This window comes from Cololabis saira, unplaced genomic scaffold (genome assembly GCF_033807715.1).
Source record: "Cololabis saira isolate AMF1-May2022 unplaced genomic scaffold, fColSai1.1 scf027, whole genome shotgun sequence".
NCBI classification, from domain to species: Eukaryota; Metazoa; Chordata; class Actinopteri; order Beloniformes; family Belonidae; genus Cololabis; species Cololabis saira.
This window is the reverse complement of record NW_026906191.1, coordinates 682,501-703,194: the sequence shown is the minus strand read 5'-3', so window position 1 is coordinate 703,194 and position 20,694 is coordinate 682,501. Positions and strand designations below refer to the sequence as shown.

The 20,694-nt window shown below is 44.7% G+C and overlaps 44 non-coding genes across 44 annotated transcripts; all 44 read left to right on the top strand.

Annotated features, from left to right (window-relative positions):
• Positions 1 to 94: 94 nt before the first annotated feature.
• Positions 95 to 213, top strand: LOC133427295 (5S ribosomal RNA). Its single transcript, XR_009772546.1, has one exon. It is a non-coding gene; the product is annotated as a 5S ribosomal RNA (ribosomal RNA).
• A 198-nt stretch (positions 214 to 411) lies between these two features.
• On the top strand, positions 412 to 530 carry LOC133427083 (5S ribosomal RNA). Its single transcript, XR_009772340.1, has one exon. It is a non-coding gene; the product is annotated as a 5S ribosomal RNA (ribosomal RNA).
• Positions 531 to 729: 199 nt separating this feature from the next.
• Positions 730 to 848, top strand: LOC133427063 (5S ribosomal RNA). The gene has a single exon (XR_009772321.1). It is a non-coding gene; the product is annotated as a 5S ribosomal RNA (ribosomal RNA).
• Positions 849 to 1,047: 199 nt separating this feature from the next.
• Positions 1,048 to 1,166, top strand: LOC133427257 (5S ribosomal RNA). The gene has a single exon (XR_009772508.1). It is a non-coding gene; the product is annotated as a 5S ribosomal RNA (ribosomal RNA).
• Positions 1,167 to 1,365: 199 nt separating this feature from the next.
• LOC133427202 (5S ribosomal RNA) lies at positions 1,366 to 1,484 on the top strand. Its single transcript, XR_009772455.1, has one exon. It is a non-coding gene; the product is annotated as a 5S ribosomal RNA (ribosomal RNA).
• A 199-nt stretch (positions 1,485 to 1,683) lies between these two features.
• LOC133427227 (5S ribosomal RNA) lies at positions 1,684 to 1,802 on the top strand. The gene has a single exon (XR_009772479.1). It is a non-coding gene; the product is annotated as a 5S ribosomal RNA (ribosomal RNA).
• A 198-nt stretch (positions 1,803 to 2,000) lies between these two features.
• On the top strand, positions 2,001 to 2,119 carry LOC133427112 (5S ribosomal RNA). Its single transcript, XR_009772368.1, has one exon. It is a non-coding gene; the product is annotated as a 5S ribosomal RNA (ribosomal RNA).
• Positions 2,120 to 2,319: 200 nt separating this feature from the next.
• On the top strand, positions 2,320 to 2,438 carry LOC133427062 (5S ribosomal RNA). The gene has a single exon (XR_009772320.1). It is a non-coding gene; the product is annotated as a 5S ribosomal RNA (ribosomal RNA).
• A 217-nt stretch (positions 2,439 to 2,655) lies between these two features.
• Positions 2,656 to 2,774, top strand: LOC133427310 (5S ribosomal RNA). Its single transcript, XR_009772561.1, has one exon. It is a non-coding gene; the product is annotated as a 5S ribosomal RNA (ribosomal RNA).
• A 199-nt stretch (positions 2,775 to 2,973) lies between these two features.
• LOC133427362 (5S ribosomal RNA) lies at positions 2,974 to 3,092 on the top strand. Its single transcript, XR_009772610.1, has one exon. It is a non-coding gene; the product is annotated as a 5S ribosomal RNA (ribosomal RNA).
• Positions 3,093 to 3,309: 217 nt separating this feature from the next.
• On the top strand, positions 3,310 to 3,428 carry LOC133427189 (5S ribosomal RNA). The gene has a single exon (XR_009772442.1). It is a non-coding gene; the product is annotated as a 5S ribosomal RNA (ribosomal RNA).
• A 199-nt stretch (positions 3,429 to 3,627) lies between these two features.
• On the top strand, positions 3,628 to 3,746 carry LOC133427379 (5S ribosomal RNA). Its single transcript, XR_009772626.1, has one exon. It is a non-coding gene; the product is annotated as a 5S ribosomal RNA (ribosomal RNA).
• A 217-nt stretch (positions 3,747 to 3,963) lies between these two features.
• LOC133427299 (5S ribosomal RNA) lies at positions 3,964 to 4,082 on the top strand. Its single transcript, XR_009772550.1, has one exon. It is a non-coding gene; the product is annotated as a 5S ribosomal RNA (ribosomal RNA).
• Positions 4,083 to 4,299: 217 nt separating this feature from the next.
• On the top strand, positions 4,300 to 4,418 carry LOC133427306 (5S ribosomal RNA). The gene has a single exon (XR_009772557.1). It is a non-coding gene; the product is annotated as a 5S ribosomal RNA (ribosomal RNA).
• Positions 4,419 to 4,635: 217 nt separating this feature from the next.
• LOC133427217 (5S ribosomal RNA) lies at positions 4,636 to 4,754 on the top strand. Its single transcript, XR_009772470.1, has one exon. It is a non-coding gene; the product is annotated as a 5S ribosomal RNA (ribosomal RNA).
• A 198-nt stretch (positions 4,755 to 4,952) lies between these two features.
• Positions 4,953 to 5,071, top strand: LOC133427288 (5S ribosomal RNA). The gene has a single exon (XR_009772539.1). It is a non-coding gene; the product is annotated as a 5S ribosomal RNA (ribosomal RNA).
• A 199-nt stretch (positions 5,072 to 5,270) lies between these two features.
• Positions 5,271 to 5,389, top strand: LOC133427226 (5S ribosomal RNA). The gene has a single exon (XR_009772478.1). It is a non-coding gene; the product is annotated as a 5S ribosomal RNA (ribosomal RNA).
• Positions 5,390 to 5,587: 198 nt separating this feature from the next.
• LOC133427111 (5S ribosomal RNA) lies at positions 5,588 to 5,706 on the top strand. The gene has a single exon (XR_009772367.1). It is a non-coding gene; the product is annotated as a 5S ribosomal RNA (ribosomal RNA).
• Positions 5,707 to 5,906: 200 nt separating this feature from the next.
• Positions 5,907 to 6,025, top strand: LOC133427061 (5S ribosomal RNA). Its single transcript, XR_009772319.1, has one exon. It is a non-coding gene; the product is annotated as a 5S ribosomal RNA (ribosomal RNA).
• Positions 6,026 to 6,242: 217 nt separating this feature from the next.
• On the top strand, positions 6,243 to 6,361 carry LOC133427276 (5S ribosomal RNA). Its single transcript, XR_009772527.1, has one exon. It is a non-coding gene; the product is annotated as a 5S ribosomal RNA (ribosomal RNA).
• Positions 6,362 to 6,560: 199 nt separating this feature from the next.
• Positions 6,561 to 6,679, top strand: LOC133427323 (5S ribosomal RNA). The gene has a single exon (XR_009772574.1). It is a non-coding gene; the product is annotated as a 5S ribosomal RNA (ribosomal RNA).
• Positions 6,680 to 6,896: 217 nt separating this feature from the next.
• LOC133427188 (5S ribosomal RNA) lies at positions 6,897 to 7,015 on the top strand. Its single transcript, XR_009772441.1, has one exon. It is a non-coding gene; the product is annotated as a 5S ribosomal RNA (ribosomal RNA).
• Positions 7,016 to 7,214: 199 nt separating this feature from the next.
• LOC133427378 (5S ribosomal RNA) lies at positions 7,215 to 7,333 on the top strand. Its single transcript, XR_009772625.1, has one exon. It is a non-coding gene; the product is annotated as a 5S ribosomal RNA (ribosomal RNA).
• Positions 7,334 to 7,550: 217 nt separating this feature from the next.
• On the top strand, positions 7,551 to 7,669 carry LOC133427265 (5S ribosomal RNA). The gene has a single exon (XR_009772516.1). It is a non-coding gene; the product is annotated as a 5S ribosomal RNA (ribosomal RNA).
• A 217-nt stretch (positions 7,670 to 7,886) lies between these two features.
• LOC133427305 (5S ribosomal RNA) lies at positions 7,887 to 8,005 on the top strand. Its single transcript, XR_009772556.1, has one exon. It is a non-coding gene; the product is annotated as a 5S ribosomal RNA (ribosomal RNA).
• A 198-nt stretch (positions 8,006 to 8,203) lies between these two features.
• LOC133427254 (5S ribosomal RNA) lies at positions 8,204 to 8,322 on the top strand. The gene has a single exon (XR_009772505.1). It is a non-coding gene; the product is annotated as a 5S ribosomal RNA (ribosomal RNA).
• Positions 8,323 to 8,521: 199 nt separating this feature from the next.
• On the top strand, positions 8,522 to 8,640 carry LOC133427256 (5S ribosomal RNA). Its single transcript, XR_009772507.1, has one exon. It is a non-coding gene; the product is annotated as a 5S ribosomal RNA (ribosomal RNA).
• Positions 8,641 to 8,839: 199 nt separating this feature from the next.
• Positions 8,840 to 8,958, top strand: LOC133427201 (5S ribosomal RNA). The gene has a single exon (XR_009772454.1). It is a non-coding gene; the product is annotated as a 5S ribosomal RNA (ribosomal RNA).
• Positions 8,959 to 9,157: 199 nt separating this feature from the next.
• LOC133427225 (5S ribosomal RNA) lies at positions 9,158 to 9,276 on the top strand. Its single transcript, XR_009772477.1, has one exon. It is a non-coding gene; the product is annotated as a 5S ribosomal RNA (ribosomal RNA).
• Positions 9,277 to 15,962: 6,686 nt separating this feature from the next.
• LOC133427110 (5S ribosomal RNA) lies at positions 15,963 to 16,081 on the top strand. The gene has a single exon (XR_009772366.1). It is a non-coding gene; the product is annotated as a 5S ribosomal RNA (ribosomal RNA).
• A 217-nt stretch (positions 16,082 to 16,298) lies between these two features.
• On the top strand, positions 16,299 to 16,417 carry LOC133427243 (5S ribosomal RNA). The gene has a single exon (XR_009772494.1). It is a non-coding gene; the product is annotated as a 5S ribosomal RNA (ribosomal RNA).
• Positions 16,418 to 16,616: 199 nt separating this feature from the next.
• Positions 16,617 to 16,735, top strand: LOC133427358 (5S ribosomal RNA). Its single transcript, XR_009772606.1, has one exon. It is a non-coding gene; the product is annotated as a 5S ribosomal RNA (ribosomal RNA).
• A 199-nt stretch (positions 16,736 to 16,934) lies between these two features.
• On the top strand, positions 16,935 to 17,053 carry LOC133427138 (5S ribosomal RNA). Its single transcript, XR_009772392.1, has one exon. It is a non-coding gene; the product is annotated as a 5S ribosomal RNA (ribosomal RNA).
• Positions 17,054 to 17,270: 217 nt separating this feature from the next.
• LOC133427367 (5S ribosomal RNA) lies at positions 17,271 to 17,389 on the top strand. Its single transcript, XR_009772615.1, has one exon. It is a non-coding gene; the product is annotated as a 5S ribosomal RNA (ribosomal RNA).
• Positions 17,390 to 17,588: 199 nt separating this feature from the next.
• On the top strand, positions 17,589 to 17,707 carry LOC133427318 (5S ribosomal RNA). The gene has a single exon (XR_009772569.1). It is a non-coding gene; the product is annotated as a 5S ribosomal RNA (ribosomal RNA).
• Positions 17,708 to 17,930: 223 nt separating this feature from the next.
• Positions 17,931 to 18,049, top strand: LOC133427359 (5S ribosomal RNA). Its single transcript, XR_009772607.1, has one exon. It is a non-coding gene; the product is annotated as a 5S ribosomal RNA (ribosomal RNA).
• Positions 18,050 to 18,265: 216 nt separating this feature from the next.
• Positions 18,266 to 18,384, top strand: LOC133427341 (5S ribosomal RNA). The gene has a single exon (XR_009772591.1). It is a non-coding gene; the product is annotated as a 5S ribosomal RNA (ribosomal RNA).
• Positions 18,385 to 18,583: 199 nt separating this feature from the next.
• On the top strand, positions 18,584 to 18,702 carry LOC133427231 (5S ribosomal RNA). The gene has a single exon (XR_009772483.1). It is a non-coding gene; the product is annotated as a 5S ribosomal RNA (ribosomal RNA).
• A 199-nt stretch (positions 18,703 to 18,901) lies between these two features.
• On the top strand, positions 18,902 to 19,020 carry LOC133427255 (5S ribosomal RNA). The gene has a single exon (XR_009772506.1). It is a non-coding gene; the product is annotated as a 5S ribosomal RNA (ribosomal RNA).
• Positions 19,021 to 19,237: 217 nt separating this feature from the next.
• LOC133427153 (5S ribosomal RNA) lies at positions 19,238 to 19,356 on the top strand. Its single transcript, XR_009772407.1, has one exon. It is a non-coding gene; the product is annotated as a 5S ribosomal RNA (ribosomal RNA).
• Positions 19,357 to 19,555: 199 nt separating this feature from the next.
• On the top strand, positions 19,556 to 19,674 carry LOC133427223 (5S ribosomal RNA). Its single transcript, XR_009772476.1, has one exon. It is a non-coding gene; the product is annotated as a 5S ribosomal RNA (ribosomal RNA).
• A 223-nt stretch (positions 19,675 to 19,897) lies between these two features.
• Positions 19,898 to 20,016, top strand: LOC133427219 (5S ribosomal RNA). The gene has a single exon (XR_009772472.1). It is a non-coding gene; the product is annotated as a 5S ribosomal RNA (ribosomal RNA).
• A 216-nt stretch (positions 20,017 to 20,232) lies between these two features.
• Positions 20,233 to 20,351, top strand: LOC133427125 (5S ribosomal RNA). The gene has a single exon (XR_009772380.1). It is a non-coding gene; the product is annotated as a 5S ribosomal RNA (ribosomal RNA).
• Positions 20,352 to 20,550: 199 nt separating this feature from the next.
• LOC133427208 (5S ribosomal RNA) lies at positions 20,551 to 20,669 on the top strand. Its single transcript, XR_009772461.1, has one exon. It is a non-coding gene; the product is annotated as a 5S ribosomal RNA (ribosomal RNA).
• The last annotated feature ends 25 nt before the right edge of the window (positions 20,670 to 20,694 follow it).

Below are 20,694 nucleotides of genomic sequence, written 5' to 3'. Positions count from 1 at the left end.
TTTAACTCCAACAAATAAAACCAACAAATCAATGACTTATATTCTATGACTTATCTTCAACTCCATATAAGAGGTATTTCAAGCTGCAGCTTCTGCTTACACCCATACCAGCCTGGATGCGCCCGATCTCGTCTGATCTCGGAAGCTAAGCGGGGTCGGGCCTGGTTAGTACTTGGATGGGAGACCGCCTGGGAATACCAGGTGCTGTAAGCTTTTTCAACCAGCAGAGAGCGCTCTCGCTTAATCTACCCACACATATTTCAACTTAGTAACAGCGACAGCTCACGTCCAAAAGTGTTTTGCACATGGTTAAGGCACTTTAACTCCAACAAATAAAACCAACAAATCAATGACTTATATTCTATGATTATCTTCAACTCCATATAAGAGGTATTTCAAGCTGCAGTTTCAGCTTACGGCCATACCAGCCTGGATGCGCCCGATCTCGTCTGATCTCGGAAGCTAAGCAGGGTCGGGCCTGGTTAGTACTTGGATGGGAGACCGCCTGGGAATACCAGGTGCTGTAAGCATTTTCAACCAGCAGAGAGCGCTCTCGCTTAATCTACCCACACATATTTCAACGTGGTAACAGCGACAGCTCACGTCCTAAAGTGTTTTGCACATGGTTAAGGCACTTTAACTCCAACAAATAAAACCAACAAATCAATGACTTATATTCTATGACTTATCTTCAACTCCATATAAGAGGTATTTCAAGCTGCAGCTTCTGCTTACGGCCATACCAGCCTGGATGCGCCCGATCTCGTCTGATCTCGGAAGCTAAGCAGGGTCGGGCCTGGTTAGTACTTGGATGGGGGACCGCCTGGGAATACCAGGTGCTGTAAGCTTTTCCAACCAGCAGAGAGCGCTCTCGCTTAATCTACCCACACATATTTCAACGTGGTAACAGCGACAGCTCATGTCCTAAAGTGTTTTGCACATGGTTAAGGCACTTTAACTCCAACAAATAAAACCAACAAATCAATGACTTATATTCTATGACTTATCTTCAACTCCATATAAGAGGTATTTCAAGCTGCAGCTTCTGCTTACGGCCATACCAGCCTGGATGCGCCCGATCTCGTCTGATCTCGGAAGCTAAGCAGGGTCGGGCCTTGTTAGTACTTGGATGGGAGACCGCCTGGGAATACCAGGTGCTGTAAGCTTTTTCAACCAGCAGAGAGCGCTCACGCTTAATCTACCCACACATATTTCAACGTGGTAACAGCGACAGCTCACGTCCTAAAGTGTTTTGCACATGGTTAAGGCACTTTAACTCCAACAAATAAAACCAACAAATCAATTACTTATATTCTATGACTTATCTTCAACTCCATATCAGAGGTATTTCAAGCTGCAGCTTCTGCTTACGGCCATACCAGCCTGGATGCGCCCGATCTTGTCTGATCTCGGAAGCTAAGCAGGGTCGGGCCTGGTTAGTACTTGGATGGGAGACCGCCTGGGAATACCAGGTGCTGTAAGCTTTTTCAACCAGCAGAGAACGGTCTCGCTTAATCTAGCCACACATATTTCAACGTGCTAACAGCGACAGCTCACGTCCTAAAGTGTTTTGCACATGGTTAAGGCACTTTAACTCCAACAAATAAAACCAACAAATCAATGACTTATATTATATGACTTATCTTCAACTCCATATAAGAGGTATTTCAAGCTGCAACTTCAGCTTACGGCCATACCAGCCTGGATGCGCTCGATCTCGTCTGATCTCGGAAGCTAAGCAAGGTAGGGCCTGGTTAGTACTTGGATGGGAGACCGCCTGGGAATACCAGGTGCTGTAAGCTTTTTCAACCAGCAGAGAGCGCTCTCGCTTAATCTACCCACACATATTTCAACGTGGTAACAGCGACAGCTCACGTCCTAAAGTGTTTTGCACATGGTTAAGGCACTTTAACTCCAACAAATAAAACCAACAAATCAATGACTTATATTCCAATATTATCTTCAACTCCATATAAGAGGTATTTCAAGCTGCAGTTTCAGCTTACGGCCATACCAGCCTGGATGCGCCCGATCTCGTCTGATCTCGGAAGCTAAGCAGGGTCGGGCCTGGTTAGTACTTTGATGGGAGACCGCCTGGGAATACCAGGTGCTGTAAGCATTTTCAACCAGCAGAGAGCGCTCTCGCTTAATCTACCCACACATATTTCAACGTGGTAACAGCGACAGCTCACGTCCTAAAGTGTTTTTGCACATGGTTAAGGCACTTTAACTCCAACAAATAAAACCAACAAATCAATGACTTATTTTCTATGACTTATCTTCAACTCCATATAAGAGCTATTTCAAGCTGCAGCTTCTGCTTACGGCCATACCAGCCTGGATGCGCCCGATCTCGTCTGATCTCGGAAGCTAAGCAGGGTCGGGCCTGGTTAGTACTTGGATGGGGGACCGCCTGGGAATACCAGGTGCTGTAAGCTTTTCCAACCAGCAGAGAGCGCTCTCGCTTAATCTACCCACACATATTTCAACGTGGTAACAGCGACAGCTCACGTCCTAAAGTGTTTTGCACATGGTTAAGCCACTTTAACTCCAACAAATAAGCGCTTCTAAATTATTATCACCAACAAATCAATGACTCATATTATATGACTTATCTTCAACTCCATATAAGAGGTATTTCAAGCTGCAGCTTCTGCTTACGGCCATACCAGCCTGGATGCGCCCGATCTCGTCTGATCTCGGAAGCTAAGCAGGGTCGGGCCTGGTTAGTACTTGGATGGGAGACCGCCTGGGAATACCAGGTGCTGTAAGCTTTTTCAACCTGCAGAGAGCGCTCTCGCTTAATCTACCCACACATATTTCAACGTGGTAACAGCGACAGCTCACGTCCTAAAGTGTTTTGCACATGGTTAAGGCACTTTAACTCCAACAAATAAAACCAACAAATCAATGACTTATATGCTATGACTTATCTTCAACTCCATATAAGAGGTATTTCAAGCTGCAGCTTCTGCTTACGGCCATACCAGCCTGGATGTGCCCGATCTTGTCTGGTCTCGGAAGCTAAGCAGGTTTGAGCCTGGTTAGTACTTGGATGGGGGACCGCCTGGGAATACCAGGTGCTGTAAGCTTTTTCAACCAGCAGAGAACGCTCTCGCTTAATCTAGCCACACATATTTCAATGTGGTAACAGCAACAGCTCACGTCCTAAAGTGTTTTTCACATGGTTAAGGCACGTTAACTCCAACAAATAAGCGCTTCTAAACTATTATCACCAACAAATCAATGACTTATATTCTATGACTTATCTTCAACTCCATATAAGAGGTATTTCAAGCTGCAGCTTCTGCTTATGGCCATACCAGCCTGGATGCGCCCGATCTCGTCTGATCTCGGAAGCTAAGCAGGGTCGGGCCTGGTTAGTACTTGGATGGGAGACCGACTGGGAATACCAGGTGCTGTAAGCTTTTTCAACCTGCAGAGAGCGCTCTCGCTTAATCTACCCACACATATTTCAACGTGGTAACAGCGACAGCTCACGTCCTAAAGGGTTTTGCACATGGTTAAGGCACTTTAACTCCAACAAATAAAACCAACAAATCAATGACTTATATGCTATGACTTATCTTCAACTCCATATAAGAGGTATTTCAAGCTGCAGCTTCTGCTTACGGCCATACCAGCCTGGATGCGACCGATCTCGTCTGATCTCGGAAGCTAAGTAGGGTCGGGCCTGGTTAGTACTTGGATGGGAGACGGCCTGGGAATACCAGGTGCTGTAAGCTTTTTCAACCAGCAGAGAACGCTCTCGCTTAATCTAGCCACACATATTTCAACGTGGTAACAGCGACAGCTCACGTCCTAAAGTGTTTTGCACATGGTTAAGGCACTTTAACTCCAACAAATAAGCGCTTCTAAATTATTATCACCAACAAATCAATGACTTATATTATATGACTTATCTTCAACTCCATATAAGAGGTATTTCAAGCTGCAGCTTCTGCTTACGGCCATACCAGCCTGGATGCGCCCGATCTCGTCTGATCTCGGAAGCTAAGCAGGGTCGGGCCTGGTTAGTACTTGGATGGGAGACCGCCTGGGAATACCAGGTGCTGTAAGCTTTTTCAACCAGCAGAGAGCGCTCTCGCTTAATCTACCCACACATATTTCAACGTGGTAACAGCGACAGCTCACGTCCTAAAGTGTTTTTCACATGGTTAAGACACTTTAACTCCAACAAATATGCGCTTCTAAATTATTATCACCAACAAATCAATGACTTATATTATATGACTTATCTTCAATTCCATATAAGAGGTATTTCAAGCTGCAGCTTCAGCTTACGGCCATACCAGCCTGGATGCGCCCGATCTCGTCTGATCTCGGAAGCTAAGCAGGGTCGGGCCTGGTTAGGACTTGGATGGGAGACCGCCTGGGAATACCAGGTGCTGTAAGCTTTTTCAACCAGCAGAGAGCGCTCTCGCTTAATCTACCCACACATATTTCAACGTGGTAACAGCGACAGCTCACGTCCTAAAGTGTTTTGCACATGGTTAAGCCACTTTAACTCCAACAAATAAGCGCTTCTAAATTATTATCACCAACAGATCAATGACTTATATTATATGACTTATCTTCAACTCCATATAAGAGGTATTTGAAACAGCAGCTTCTGCTTACGGCCATACCAGCCTGGATGCGCCCGATCTCGTCTGATCTCGGAAGCTAAGCAAGGTCGGGCCTGGTTAGTACTTGGATGGGAGACCGCCTGGGAATACCAGGTGCTGTAAGCATTTTCAACCAGCAGAGAGCGCTCTCGCTTAATCTACCCACACATATTTCAACTTAGTAACAGCGACAGCTCACGTCCAAAAGTGTTTTGCACATGGTTAAGGCACTTTAACTCCAACAAATAAAACCAACAAATCAATGACTTATATTCTATGATTATCTTCAACTCCATATAAGAGGTATTTCAAGCTGCAGTTTCAGCTTACGGCCATACCAGCCTGGATGCGCCCGATCTCGTCTGATCTCGGAAGCTAAGCAGGGTCGGGCCTGGTTAGTACTTGGATGGGAGACCGCCTGGGAATACCAGGTGCTGTAAGCTTTTTCAACCAGCAGAGAACGGTCTCGCTTAATCTAGCCACACATATTTCAACGTGCTAACAGCGACAGCTCACGTCCTAAAGTGTTTTGCACATGGTTAAGGCACTTTAACTCCAACAAATAAAACCAACAAATCAATGACTTATATTATATGACTTATCTTCAACTCCATATAAGAGGTATTTCAAGCTGCAACTTCAGCTTACGGCCATACCAGCCTGGATGCGCTCGATCTCGTCTGATCTCGGAAGCTAAGCAAGGTAGGGCCTGGTTAGTACTTGGATGGGAGACCGCCTGGGAATACCAGGTGCTGTAAGCTTTTTCAACCAGCAGAGAGCGCTCTCGCTTAATCTACCCACACATATTTCAACGTGGTAACAGCGACAGCTCACGTCCTAAAGTGTTTTGCACATGGTTAAGGCACTTTAACTCCAACAAATAAAACCAACAAATCAATTACTTATATTCTATGATTATCTTCAACTCCATATAAGAGGTATTTCAAGCTGCAGTTTCAGCTTACGGCCATACCAGCCTGGATGCGCCCGATCTCGTCTGATCTCGGAAGCTAAGCAGGGTCGGGCCTGGTTAGTACTTTGATGGGAGACCGCCTGGGAATACCAGGTGCTGTAAGCATTTTCAACCAGCAGAGAGCGCTCTCGCTTAATCTACCCACACATATTTCAACGTGGTAACAGCGACAGCTCACGTCCTAAAGTGTTTTTGCACATGGTTAAGGCACTTTAACTCCAACAAATAAAACCAACAAATCAATGACTTATATTCTATGACTTATCTTCAACTCCATATAAGAGGTATTTCAAGCTGCAGCTTCTGCTTACGGCCATACCAGCCTGGATGCGCCCGATCTCGTCTGATCTCGGAAGCTAAGCAGGGTCGGGCCTGGTTAGTACTTGGATGGGGGACCGCCTGGGAATACCAGGTGCTGTAAGCTTTTCCAACCAGCAGAGAGCGCTCTCGCTTAATCTACCCACACATATTTCAACGTGGTAACAGCGACAGCTCACGTCCTAAAGTGTTTTGCACATGGTTAAGCCACTTTAACTCCAACAAATAAGCGCTTCTAAATTATTATCACCAACAAATCAATGACTCATATTATATGACTTATCTTCAACTCCATATAAGAGGTATTTCAAGCTGCAGCTTCTGCTTACGGCCATACCAGCCTGGATGCGCCCGATCTCGTCTGATCTCGGAAGCTAAGCAGGGTCGGGCCTGGTTAGTACTTGGATGGGAGACCGCCTGGGAATACCAGGTGCTGTAAGCTTTTTCAACCTGCAGAGAGCGCTCTCGCTTAATCTACCCACACATATTTCAACGTGGTAACAGCGACAGCTCACGTCCTAAAGTGTTTTGCACATGGTTAAGGCACTTTAACTCCAACAAATAAAACCAACAAATCAATTACTTATATGCTATGACTTATCTTCAACTCCATATAAGAGGTATTTCAAGCTGCAGCTTCTGCTTACGGCCATACCAGCCTGGATGTGCCCGATCTTGTCTGATCTCGGAAGCTAAGCAGGTTTGAGCCTGGTTAGTACTTGGATGGGGGACCGCCTGGGAATACCAGGTGCTGTAAGCTTTTTCAACCAGCAGAGAACGCTCTCGCTTAATCTAGCCACACATATTTCAATGTGGTAACAGCAACAGCTCACGTCCTAAAGTGTTTTTCACATGGTTAAGGCACGTTAACTCCAACAAATAAGCGCTTCTAAATTATTATCACCAACAAATCAATGACTTATATTCTATGACTTATCTTCAACTCCATATAAGAGGTATTTCAAGCTGCAGCTTCTGCTTATGGCCATACCAGCCTGGATGCGCCCGATCTCGTCTGATCTCGGAAGCTAAGCAGGGTCGGGCCTGGTTAGTACTTGGATGGGAGACCGACTGGGAATACCAGGTGCTGTAAGCTTTTTCAACCTGCAGAGAGCGCTCTCGCTTAATCTACCCACACATATTTCAACGTGGTAACAGCGACAGCTCACGTCCTAAAGGGTTTTGCACATGGTTAAGGCACTTTAACTCCAACAAATAAAACCAACAAATCAATGACTTATATGCTATGACTTATCTTCAACTCCATATAAGAGGTATTTCAAGCTGCAGCTTCTGCTTACGGCCATACCAGCCTGGATGCGACCGATCTCGTCTGATCTCGGAAGCTAAGTAGGGTCGGGCCTGGTTAGTACTTGGATGGGAGACGGCCTGGGAATACCAGGTGCTGTAAGCTTTTTCAACCAGCAGAGAACGCTCTCGCTTAATCTAGCCACACATATTTCAACGTGGTAACAGCGACAGCTCACGTCCTAAAGTGTTTTGCACATGGTTAAGGCACTTTAACTCCAACAAATAAGCGCTTCTAAATTATTATCACCAACAAATCAATGACTTATATTATATGACTTATCTTCAACTCCATATAAGAGGTATTTCAAGCTGCAGCTTCTGCTTACGGCCATACCAGCCTGGATGCGCCCGATCTCGTCTGATCTCGGAAGCTAAGCAGGGTCGGGCCTGGTTAGTACTTGGATGGGAGACCGCCTGGGAATACCAGGTGCTGTAAGCTTTTTCAACCAGCAGAGAGCGCTCTCGCTTAATCTACCCACACATATTTCAACGTGGTAACAGCGACAGCTCACGTCCTAAAGTGTTTTTCACATGGTTAAGACACTTTAACTCCAACAAATATGCGCTTCTAAATTATTATCACCAACAAATCAATGACTTATATTATATGACTTATCTTCAATTCCATATAAGAGGTATTTCAAGCTGCAGCTTCAGCTTACGGCCATACCAGCCTGGATGCGCCCGATCTCGTCTGATCTCGGAAGCTAAGCAGGGTCGGGCCTGGTTAGGACTTGGATGGGAGACCGCCTGGGAATACCAGGTGCTGTAAGCTTTTTCAACCAGCAGAGAGCGCTCTCGCTTAATCTACCCACACATATTTCAACGTGGTAACAGCGACAGCTCACGTCCTAAAGTGTTTTGCACATGGTTAAGCCACTTTAACTCCAACAAATAAAACCAACAAATCAATGACTTATATTCTATGATTATCTTCAACTCCATATAAGAGGTATTTCAAGCTGCAGTTTCAGCTTACGGCCATACCAGCCTGGATGCGCCCGATCTCGTCTGATCTCGGAAGCTAAGCAGGGTCGGGCCTGGTTAGTACTTGGATGGGAGACCGCCTGGGAATACCAGGTGCTGTAAGCTTTTTCAACCAGCAGAGAGCGCTCACGCTTAATCTACCCACACATATTTCAACGTGGTAACAGCGACAGCTCACGTCCTAAAGTGTTTTGCACATGGTTAAGGCACTTTAACTCCAACAAATAAAACCAACAAATCAATTACTTATATTCTATGACTTATCTTCAACTCCATATAAGAGGTATTTCAAGCTGCAGCTTCTGCTTACGGCCATACCAGCCTGGATGCGCCCGATCTCGTCTGATCTCGGAAGCTAAGCAGGGTCGGGCCTTGTTAGTACTTGGATGGGAGACCGCCTGGGAATACCAGGTGCTGTAAGCTTTTTCAACCAGCAGAGAGCGCTCACGCTTAATCTACCCACACATATTTCAACGTGGTAACAGCGACAGCTCACGTCCTAAAGTGTTTTGCACATGGTTAAGGCACTTTAACTCCAACAAATAAAACCAACAAATCAATTACTTATATTCTATGACTTATCTTCAACTCCATATCAGAGGTATTTCAAGCTGCAGCTTCTGCTTACGGCCATACCAGCCTGGATGCGCCCGATCTTGTCTGATCTCGGAAGCTAAGCAGGGTCGGGCCTGGTTAGTACTTGGATGGGAGACCGCCTGGGAATACCAGGTGCTGTAAGCTTTTTCAACCAGCAGAGAACGGTCTCGCTTAATCTAGCCACACATATTTCAACGTGCTAACAGCGACAGCTCACGTCCTAAAGTGTTTTGCACATGGTTAAGGCACTTTAACTCCAACAAATAAAACCAACAAATCAATGACTTATATTATATGACTTATCTTCAACTCCATATAAGAGGTATTTCAAGCTGCAACTTCAGCTTACGGCCATACCAGCCTGGATGCGCTCGATCTCGTCTGATCTCGGAAGCTAAGCAAGGTAGGGCCTGGTTAGTACTTGGATGGGAGACCGCCTGGGAATACCAGGTGCTGTAAGCTTTTTCAACCAGCAGAGAGCGCTCTCGCTTAATCTACCCACACATATTTCAACGTGGTAACAGCGACAGCTCACGTCCTAAAGTGTTTTGCACATGGTTAAGGCACTTTAACTCCAACAAATAAGCGCTTCTAAATTATTATCACCAACAAATCAATGACTTATATTATATGACTTATCTTCAACTCCATATAAGAGGTATTTCAAGCTGCAACTTCTGCTAACGGCCATACCAGCCTGGATGCGCTCTGACTTCCTGTTTGTGCAGGAAGTGTGACGTGGCAGTTTGTTTGAGCAAGACACCAGGGAGCACGTGGTGGAGGAAGGAGAAGGAAAGATCAGGCCACAAACCTCCTGAAAAGAGAGTGGAGGAACCACCTCCCCCCCCCCCAGCAGCTTCGCTGTTTGGGGGGAGTTTGTAACGGACGGACGACATGGCTTTGAACAATGGCAAACGGAATGCAGACAATGAGAAGGTCGACCGAACCTATGAGAAGGATCTGACTATTGAGGTGGAAATAGAGGGGGAGGACAAACTTTCGACAATGGATTTGCTGAGGATAACAAAAGAGAAATGCGGAATAGTAATTGGGTGCAGGTTCAAGACGCCCCGGAAGTACGAACTGACTATGAAAGATGCGGCTGGGAAAGAAAGATTAATGGAGGGTTTGAGAGTCGGAAACAATACGATCACCGCCAGAGAGATAAACAACATCGAGATGGTGGTATCATTCATGTCGTTGCCAGTTTACATCACGGACGGAGAAATTCTGGACAAACTGGCACTTTGGGGTGTGTCTGCCGTCTCCCCTATAAAGAGGAGGGTGTGGCCTGGGACTGACATCGCGGAAGGCACTCGCTTTGTCAGAGTGAGATTCCCCTAGGGAGTATCATCGCTGCCTTACTCCACAAAGTTCGAAACATTACAGGGCATGGATCACTTTAGAGTGATCCATGACAAACAAGTTAAAGTGTGTAGACTGTGCATCCAACCGGGACACATTATGAGGGAGTGTCCGGACTTCCACTGCTATAAATGCCTGAAACAAGGACACTTTGCGAGGGAGTGCGTGGAGGAGTTCCATGCAGAAGTTGATGAGGAGGAGGAGGTGGAAGAGGAGATGAGGGAAGCACTGGCAGGGGACGGAGATGAACGGGAGGAGACCCCGTCACCGGCCGAGAGGGAGCAGGAGAGGGAGAAGCTGCTGGCTGAGGGAGTGGAGACGGAGGATGGGCGTGGCCCCCAGACTGCGGAGCCGGAGGCGGTCGGAAGGCTGGAGGTGAGCCGCAGCGCAGCTGCGCCCCATCAGTCCATGGAGGACGTGGGTATCGGGAGCAGCATGGACGAAGTGATGATGGAGGGAATCGGCTCGTCGGTGGAGGAGAATATTGGGGGGGAGGTGGTTGTGGTTCCACCACCCGATGTCCATGCCACTCGCCCCAGGGACAGATCCCCTCATTCGGCAGGCGCCAGAGTCGGCAGTGATCGCACGGGGGGGGTCCTGACGAGGGGAAGAGGTAGAGCCGGCAGCGGAGTCAGGACCAGAGGGGGTCTTTCCTCTAGTTCTGTACCTGTGAGGGATGAGAACCTGGCAGGAAGTGAACCAGCTGATGACTCCCAGGTATCACTTGAATCTTCTGAGGGGGAGGACACAGATCTCAGTGCGGTATTTATTAACAAATTGAAGAGGAAGGCGAAAGTGAAGAAGGGGTTAAGTGTGAAAAAATAGTGTTTATGGGTTCTTGTCTATATATTTTGCTTGAGTTTTGTTCATTTCTCTTTTTCTTTTTTTCATCATGACGTTAAGTTTTTCTTCTCTAAACGCCAATGGCTTGAGAACAGGAAATAAGTTACAAAGGGTGATCAATTTATGTAGCACAGACATCATATGTCTGCAAGAAACACGATGGGATGAGGAGGTGGTGAAAATGGTAAGGAAATTTTGGCCAGGGCTTCTTTTTTATAGTAACGGAACTACGACTGCAAGGGGGGTGGCAATACTTTTCAAAAGAAATACAGCATCCAATGTGAAACAGTGCCACATGGACACAGAGGGAAGAGTGGTGGGGATCGAATTTTATGTGCAGAAGGTTTTCTTTAAGTTATTTTGTGTTTATGCCCCCAACATAGAGAAGGACAGGAATCTTTTTTTCGATAGTCTTGAGCCTTGCTACACGGGAAACTGTATCATTATAGGGGATATGAATGTCTGGTTAGATAGACTAGATGCATCAAAAAACACTATGTTTGGGACTGATGCATCTAGGAGGAAGCTGCTGATGCTGAATGGGATGTATGATATTATAGATAAATGGAGGTGGGAAAACCCTGATAAGAGGGAGTTCTCCCGACGACAGGTGGTATTGGGTGTATTAAAGCAAAGTAGAATTGATATGTGTCTAGTAGCGAAAAGTATAATGAACTATGTCGGCACACTAACATATAATTTTAATACCATAAGTGACCACGCAAACCTCATGGGGACGATAAAAGTAGGGGAAAGAGGGAGGGGTGGGGGAGTATGGTGCCTTAATAATAGCTTGCTTAGGGATAATAAATATAAACATAGGATACGAGAATATTTAAAAGCCATGTCCGACAATCAAGGCATGTTAGATGATACGGGTCGATGGTGGGAACAAGTTAAAAAAGGAATTAAGGCAATAAGCCTTAAATATGCTAAACACAAGAATGCATATAAAAAGAGAAGGGTAAAAGAAATAAAACTATTAATAGATACTGAACTAGAGAGGGCAGATAATGATGCCGGTTGGAAAGTGGACAACTTATTGAAGTTAAAACATACGCTCCATACATATGAAGTAGAAGATTGTGATGGCGCTATTATTCGAAGCAAAGCCAGATACGCTGTGGAGGGGGAAAAAAACACAGCTTTCTTTCTGGGAATGGAAAGACAGAAACAAGAAAAGAATTATATAGATGAACTTGAAAAAGATAATGGTGATCGGGTGAATGACATTACGGAAATCTGCAGTGTGGTTGAAGACTATTACAGATGCCTCTTTACGGAGGAGGAAAATGATGATGAGTGCATGAAAAGAATACTTGACACTGTGTCCGCAAAGCTCTCCAGTGAGCATGCTGATTGCTGCGACAGGGATATAACGACTCAGGAAGTGATGGAAGCTATAATGGGTGGAAAGTCCAATAAGAGCCCCGGCTCCGATGGCCTGACCTACGAGTTCTATAAAGAGTTCATTGATTTTTTAGCCCCCATCTTGGTGACTGTAATACAGAATATTGAAAGAACACAGCAAGTACCTCATTCCATGACACTCAGCATCATCACGATCATATATAAAAATAAAGGTAGCAAACTCAAATTAGAAAACTTCAGACCCATCAGTCTGCTAAACACAGACTACAAAATATTGGCAAAAGTGTTGGGCAGTAGAATCGGGAAAATAATAAATACAATTGTGGCACCGACACAGGCATATGGGATACCGGGTAGGGACATCAGCGACACCATAATAACAGTTAGAGATGTAATTCATCATATGAACACGAACGGAGAAGGAGGGATTGTTTTGGGGGTCGACCTAAATAAAGCTTTTGACCGAGTAAATCACAATTTTCTCCTCAGCACTTTAAAACGGTTTGGGTTTGGAAGTAGAATGATTACGTGGGTTGAATTACTATACAAAAACGCAAAGAGCCAAGTCAAGTGCAATGGGTTCCTAACAAACACTTTTCCATTACAGCGTTCTGTTAGGCAGGGATGTCCCATGTCCTCCCTCCTATATAGTTTATCTGTTGAACCCTTAGCAACGTTCATAAATAGTAACAATAACATTAGGGGGATTGAACTACCGGGAGGAGGGAGGGTTACCATGTTGCAATACGCAGATGATACAACAATAACAGTTCAGAATGCAGACAGTGTACAAGAGGTAATAAACCATATTGAGATTTATGGCAGAGCGTCTGGGGCGAAAATTAACATAGGGAAATCGGAAATTCTATAAGTGGGTAAGGACAATAATAACCGGTGCAAACTCAACTTTAAAATAGCAGAAGACCAGATCAAAGTATTGGGGATTTATCTAGGAGTGAATGAGAAGGCAGCCAGAGATTATACGTGGACAGGGGTAATAAATAGAATAAAAAGAACAATTAATTATTGGAAATTAAGAAGCTTGAAACTAAAAGGCAAGATTATTATAATAAATGCTTTGCTGATGTCAAAACTGATACATTTTATAGCGACTATAGATATGCCGGAGTGGGTGGTGAAAGAGTTAAACTCTATCATTTCTCTTTTTCTTTGGGATGGTAAGGGAGTGAGAATATCTCACCAGACATTAATGGCTGGGTATGAGGAGGGAGGGCTTAAGTTGGTAAATATTGAAATAAAAAAGAAGGCAATTAGGATAAAGACGATTGTTAAATATTTGTATGATAAGGTAGATTATGCGTGGAAACGTTTCTTCAGGCAATATATACATAAGGCTGGGAAGTGCGAAGAATATGGTCTCTTGATGGCTTTAAAAAAACATATGCACGAAGGCATCCCGGAGTTCTATAGGGAGGTGTTCAGTGCCTGGGCTGCATTTTTGCCACAGATAGACTATGACTGCACAGATATAAATATGGTTATCAATAACCCCATCTTCTTAAATAACAAAATGTTAAATCATGATAACACACTCTATAATGCTATCTTTTTTAGAGCTGGGATAAGACAAGTTAAAAACATAATGTATGAGGTAATGCCTGGCCTCCTGCCAGAGCATTCAATTGTGGATATGATCAGACATGCTGATTTTGATGATCATGATATTAAAAGAGGAACTATTATTAATACATATGATAAAATCAAAAGCAGTATGAACATGGAATGGATAGCGAGGATAAATAGTGATGACGAAAAAAGGACGGAGGGGGATTGGCCGGAGCTGTATATAGAAAGAGAGAATTATAGGATCTGCTTGAGTAAACTGAAGGTGAAGATTGTATATGGCATAATGTTGGAAAAAGTCTTAAAGAGGCCTGCCTCGGATACAATGTGGAAGGAGAAATATGTGGGAATGAACATAGATGACATATGGCGTAGTAGAATAAAATATAATAGTATAGAATGTGAAGATAATGATTTTAAAATAAAGCATAATAGGATATTTACCAAGATAATATTGCATCAAATAAATAAAAATTTGAGTAGAATGTGTGATGTGTGTATGAACGGGGAGGAAGATTTCTTTCATTTATTTTTGGATTGTACTTGTTTGGTTCAGTTTTTCGACAGGTTGAAACACACTTTGGTCGAGCATTGGGGAAGTAAATTCATACATAGATTTCATTGGGAACAACTCCTTTTGTTTGGTACAAGTGTTAAAAGCAAAGTTATAAATACCAACCTGCTCAATTTTGTTTTAATTCAATTCAATTCAATTCAATTTTATTTATATAGCGTCTAATACAACAGATGTTGTCTCTAGACGCTTTCCAGAGATCCAGAACATGAACATACACATAAACATAAACATAAACATAAACATAAACCCCCGAGCAATTATTATATAAACAATGGCAGGTAAAAACTCCCTTAGTGGGAGAAAAGCCTTAAGCCAAACAGTGGCAAGGAAAAACTCCCCTTTAGGAGGGAAGAAACCTTGAGCAGGACCAGGCTCATAAGGGGGGACCCTCCTGCCGAAGGCCAGACTGGGGTAGTCAGGGACGTCGACAGCACACAGCAGGCAGGTGGAAGCAGCAGCGGGATGACCAGAGGTGGGGGGGGGGGGGGCGTCAGCAGCACACAACAGTCATGTGGAAGCAGCAGCGAGATGACCAGAGGGGGGGGGGGGGCGTCAGCAGCACACAACAGTCATGTGGAAGCTGCTGCTTTTAAGTCACGCTAGACTGGCAATCAGGCTGAGGAGAAACTACTCCCACTTTGAAGGAAAGATGGTGGATGTTTGGGTGATTTTCAAATCAATTTTAAAGAAGGACTTACATCTGGTTTTGAAATATAGTAAAACAGCCTTTGTTGATGCTTTTGTTGACGGAAATAAGTTGGTTGAAGTAACAGAGGGAGACAAGTTGATACTCCACATCTGAAGGGTCTTCATTGGAAGCTATTTTGCGTGTTTCCTTTCTTCTTTGAATCCCTATGTTGAGGGCATCATAATGTGTTTCTATTTCCTTTGGTTTGGGAGTATGTTTTGGTTTTGGGTACGACGCTGTGCATGTGACAATTTACTTGGAGATTTGATTGTTGTATGTTTTCGGAAAAGGAAATGTTTTGACTTGATACTGTGACGAAATGGTAGAAGATTTTGACTGTATAACAATGTTGTAAACCACTTTTCTTGTATACATTTTCATAATAGAAGAAAAAAAAAAAAAAAAAGATGCGCCCGATCTCGTCTGATCTCGGAAGCTAAGCAGGGTCGGGCCTGGTTAGTACTTGGATGGGAGACCGCCTGGGAATACCAGGTGCTGTAAGCTTTTTCAACCAGCAGAGAGCGCTCTCGCTTAATCTACCCACACATATTTCAACGTGGTAACAGCGACAGCTCACGCCCTAAAGTGTTTTGCACATGGTTAAGGCACTTTAACTCCAACAAATAAGCGCTTCTAAATTATTATCACCAACAAATCAATGACTTGTATTATATACTTATCTTCAACTCCATATAAGAAGTATTTCAAGCTACAGCTTCAGCTTACGGCCATACCATCCTGGATGCGTCCGATCTCGTCTGATCTCGGAAGCTAAGCAGGGTCGGGCCTGGTTAGTACTTGGATGGGAGACCGCCTGGGAATACCAGGTGCTGTAAGCATTTTCAACCAGCAGAGAGCGCTCTCGCTTAATCTACCCACACATATTTCAACGTGGTAACAGCGACAGCTCACGCCCTAAAGTGTTTTGCACATGGTTAAGGCACTTTAACTCCAACAAATAAGCGCTTCTAAATTATTATCACCAACAAATCAATGACTTATATTATATGACTTATCTTCAACTCCATATAAGAGGTATTTCAAGCTGCAGCTTCTGCTTACGGCCATACCAGCCTGGATGCGCCCGATCTCGTCTGATCTCGGAAGCTAAGCAGGGTCGGGCCTGGTTAGTACTTGGATGGGAGACCGCCTGGGAATACCAGGTGCTGTAAGCTTTTTCAACCAGCAGAGAACGGTCTCGCTTAATCTAGCCACACATATTTCAACGTGGTAACAGCGACAGCTCACGTCCTAAAGTGTTTTGCACATGGTTAAGGCACTTTAACTCCAACAAATAAAACCAACAAATCAATGACTTATATTCTATGACTTATCTTCAACTCCATATAAGAGGTATTTCAAGCTGCAGCTTCTGCTTACGGCCATACCAGCCTGGATGCGCCCGATCTCGTCTGATCTCGGAAGCTAAGCAGGGTCGGACCTCGTTAGTACTTGGATGGGAGACCGCCTGGGAATACCAGGTGCTGTAAGCATTTTCAACCAGCAGAGAACGCTCTCGCTTAATCTACCCACACATATTTCAACGTGGTAACAGCGACAGCTCACGTCCTAAAGTGTTTTGCACATGGTTAAGGCACTTTAACTCCAACAAATTAAACCAACAAATCAATGACTTATATTCTATGACTTATCTTCAACTCCATATAAGAGGTATTTGAAGCTGCAGCTTCTACTTACGGCCATACCAGCCTGGATGCGCCCGATCTCGTCTGATCTCGGAAGCTAAGCAGGGTCGGGCCTGGTTAGTACTTGGATGGGAGACCGCCTGGGAATACCAGGTGCTGTAAGCTTTTTCAACCAGCAGAGAGCGCTCTCGCTTAATCTACCCACACATATTTCAACGTGGTAACAGCGACAGCTCACGTCCTAAAGTGTTTTGCACATGGTTAAGGCACTTTAACTCCAACAAATAAGTGCTTCTAAATTATTATCACCAACAAATCAATGACTTATATTATATGACTTATCTTCAACTCCATATAAGAGGTATTTCAAGCTGCAGCTTCAGCTTACGGCCATACCAGCCTGGATGCGTGCGATCTCGTCTGATCTCGGAAGCTAAGCAGGGTCGGGCCTGGTTCGTACTTGGATGGGAGACCGCCTGGGAATACCAGGTGCTGTAAGCTTTTTCAACCAGCAGAGAGCGCTCTCGCTTAATCTACCCACACATATTTCAACGTGGTAACAGCGACAGCTCACGTCCTAAAGTGTTTTGCACATGGTTAAGGCACTTTAACTCCAACAAATAAAACCAACAAATCAATGACTTATATTCTATGACTTATCTTCAACTCCATATAAGAGGTATTTCAAGCTGCAGCTTCTGCTTACGGCCATACCAGCCTGGATGCGCCTGATCATGTCTGATCTCGGAAGCTAAGCAGGGTTGGGCCTGTTTAGTACTTGGATGGGAGACCGCCTGGGAATAGCAGGTGCTGTAAGCTTTTTCAACCAGCAGAGAACGCTCTCGCTTAATCTACCCACACATATTTCAACGTGGTAACAGCGACAGCTCACGTCCAAAAGTGTTTTTCACATGGTTAAGGCACTTTAACTCCAACAAATAAGCGCTTCTAAATTATTATCACCAACAAATCAATGACTTATATTATATGACTTATCTTCAACTCCATATAAGAGGTATTTCAAGCTGCAGCTTCAGCTTCAGCTTACGGCCATACCAGCCTGGATGCGCCCTATCTCGTCTGATCTCGGAAGCTAAGCAGGGTCGGGCCTGGTTAGTACTTGGATGGGAGATCGCCTGGGAATACCAGGTGCTGTAAGCTTTTTCAACCAGCAGAGAGCGCTCTCGCTTAATCTACCCACACATATTTCAACGTGGTAACAGCGACAGCTCACGTCCTAAAGTGTTTTGCACATGGTTAAGGCACTTTAACTCCAACAAATAAGCGCTTCTAAATTATTATCACCAACAAATCAATGACTTGTATTATATACTTATCTTCAACTCCATATAAGAAGTATTTCAAGCTGCAGCTTCAGCTTACGGCCATACCAGCATGGATGTGCTCGATCTCGTCTGATCTCGGAAGCTAAGCAGGGTCGGGCCTGGTTAGTACTTGGATGGGAGACCGCCTGGGAATACCAGGTGCTGTAAGCTTTTTCAACCAGCAGAGAGCGCTCTCGCTTAATCTACCCACACATATTTCAACATGGTAAGAGCGACAGCTCACGTCCTAAAGTGTTTTGCACATGGTTAAGGCTCTTTAACTCCAACAAATAAAACCAACAAATCAATGACTTATATTCTATGACTTATCTTCAACTCCATATCAGAGGTATTTCAAGCTGCAGCTTCTGCTTACGGCCATACCAGCCTGGATGCGCCCGATCTCGTCTGATCTCGGAAGCTAAGCAGGGTCGGGCCTGGTTAGTACTTGGATGGGAGACCGCCTGGGAATACCAGGTGCTGTAAGCTTTTTCAACCAGCAGAGAACGGTCTCGCTAAATCTAGCCACACATATTTCAACGTGGTAACAGCGACAGCTCACGTCCTAAAGTGTTTTGCACATGGTTAAGGCACTTTAACTCCAACAAATAAAACCAACAAATCAATGACTTATATTCTATGACTTATCTTCAACTCCATATAAGAGGTATTTCAAGCTGCAGCTTCTGCTTACGGCCATACCAGCCTGGATGCGCCCGATCTCGTCTGATCTCGGAAGCTAAGCAGGGTCGGGCCTTGTTAGTACTTGGATGGGAGACCGCCTGGGAATACCAGGTGCTGTAAGCTTTTTCAACCAGCAGAGAGCGCTCACGCTTAATCTACCCACACATATTTCAACGTGGTAACAGCGACAGCTCACGTCCTAAAGTGTTTTGCACATGGTTAAGGCACTTTAACTCCAACAAATAAGCGCTTCTAAATTATTATCACCAACAAATCAATGACTTGTATTATATGACTTATCTTCAACTCCATATAAGAAGTATTTCAAGCTGCAGCTTCAGCTTACGGCCATACCAGCCTGGATGCGCCCGATCTCGTCTGATCTCGGAAGCTAAGCAGGGTCGGGCCTGGTTCGTACTTGGATGGGAGACCGCCTGGGAATACCAGGTGCTGTAAGCTTTTTCAACCAGCAGAGAGCGCTCTCGCTTAATCTACCCAAACATATTTCAACGTGGTAACAGCGACAGCTCACGTCCTAAAGTGTTTTGCACATGGTTAAGGCACTTTAACTCCAACAAATAAAACCAACAAATCAATGACTTATATTCTATGACTTATCTTCAACTCCATATAAGAGGTATTTCAAGCTGCAGCTTCTGCTTACGGCCATACCAGCCTGGATGCGCCTGATCTCGTCTGATCTCGGAAGCTAAGCAGGGTTGGGCCTGGTTAGTACTTGGATGGGAGACCGCCTGGGAATAGCAGGTGCTGTAAGCTTTTTCAACCAGCAGAGAACGCTCTCGCTTAATCTACCCACACATATTTCAACGTGGTAACAGCGACAGCTCACGTCCAAAAGTGTTTTTCACATGGTTAAGGCACTTTAACTCCAACAAATAAGCGCTTCTAAATTATTATCACCAACAAATCAATGACTTATATTATATGACTTATCTTCAACTCCATATAAGAGGTATTTCAAGCTGCAGCTTCAGCTTCAGCTTACGGCCATACCAGCCTGGATGCGCCCGATCTCGTCTGATCTCGGAAGCTAAGCAGGGTCGGGCCTGGTTAGTACTTGGATGGGAGACCGCCTGGGAATACCAGGTGCTGTAAGCTTTTTCAACCAGCAGAGAGCGCTCTCGCTTAATCTACCCACACATATTTCAACGTGGTAACAGCGACAGCTCACGTCCTAAAGTGTTTTGCACATGGTTAAGGCACTTTAACTCCAACAAATAAGCGCTTCTAAATTATTATCACCAACAAATCAATGACTTGTATTATATACTTATCTTCAACTCCATATAAGAAGTATTTCAAGCTGCAGCTTCAGCTTACGGCCATACCAGCCTGGATGTGCCCGATCTCGTCTGATCTCGGAAGCTAAGCAGGGTCGGGCCTGGTTAGTACTTGGATGGGAGACCGCCTGGGAATACCAGGTGCTGTAAGCTTTTTCAACCAGCAGAGAGCGCTCTCGCTTAATCTACCCACACATATTTCAACATGGTAAGAGCGACAGCTCACGTCCTAAAGTGTTTTGCACATGGTTAAGGCTCTTTAACTCCAACAAATAAAACCAACAAATCAATGACTTATATTCTATGACTTATCTTCAACTCCATATCAGAGGTATTTCAAGCTGCAGCTTCTGCTTACGGCCATACCAGCCTGGATGCGCCCGATCTCGTCTGATCTCGGAAGCTAAGCAGGGTCGGGCCTGGTTAGTACTTGGATGGGAGACCGCCTGGGAATACCAGGTGCTGTAAGCTTTTTCAACCAGCAGAGAACGGTCTC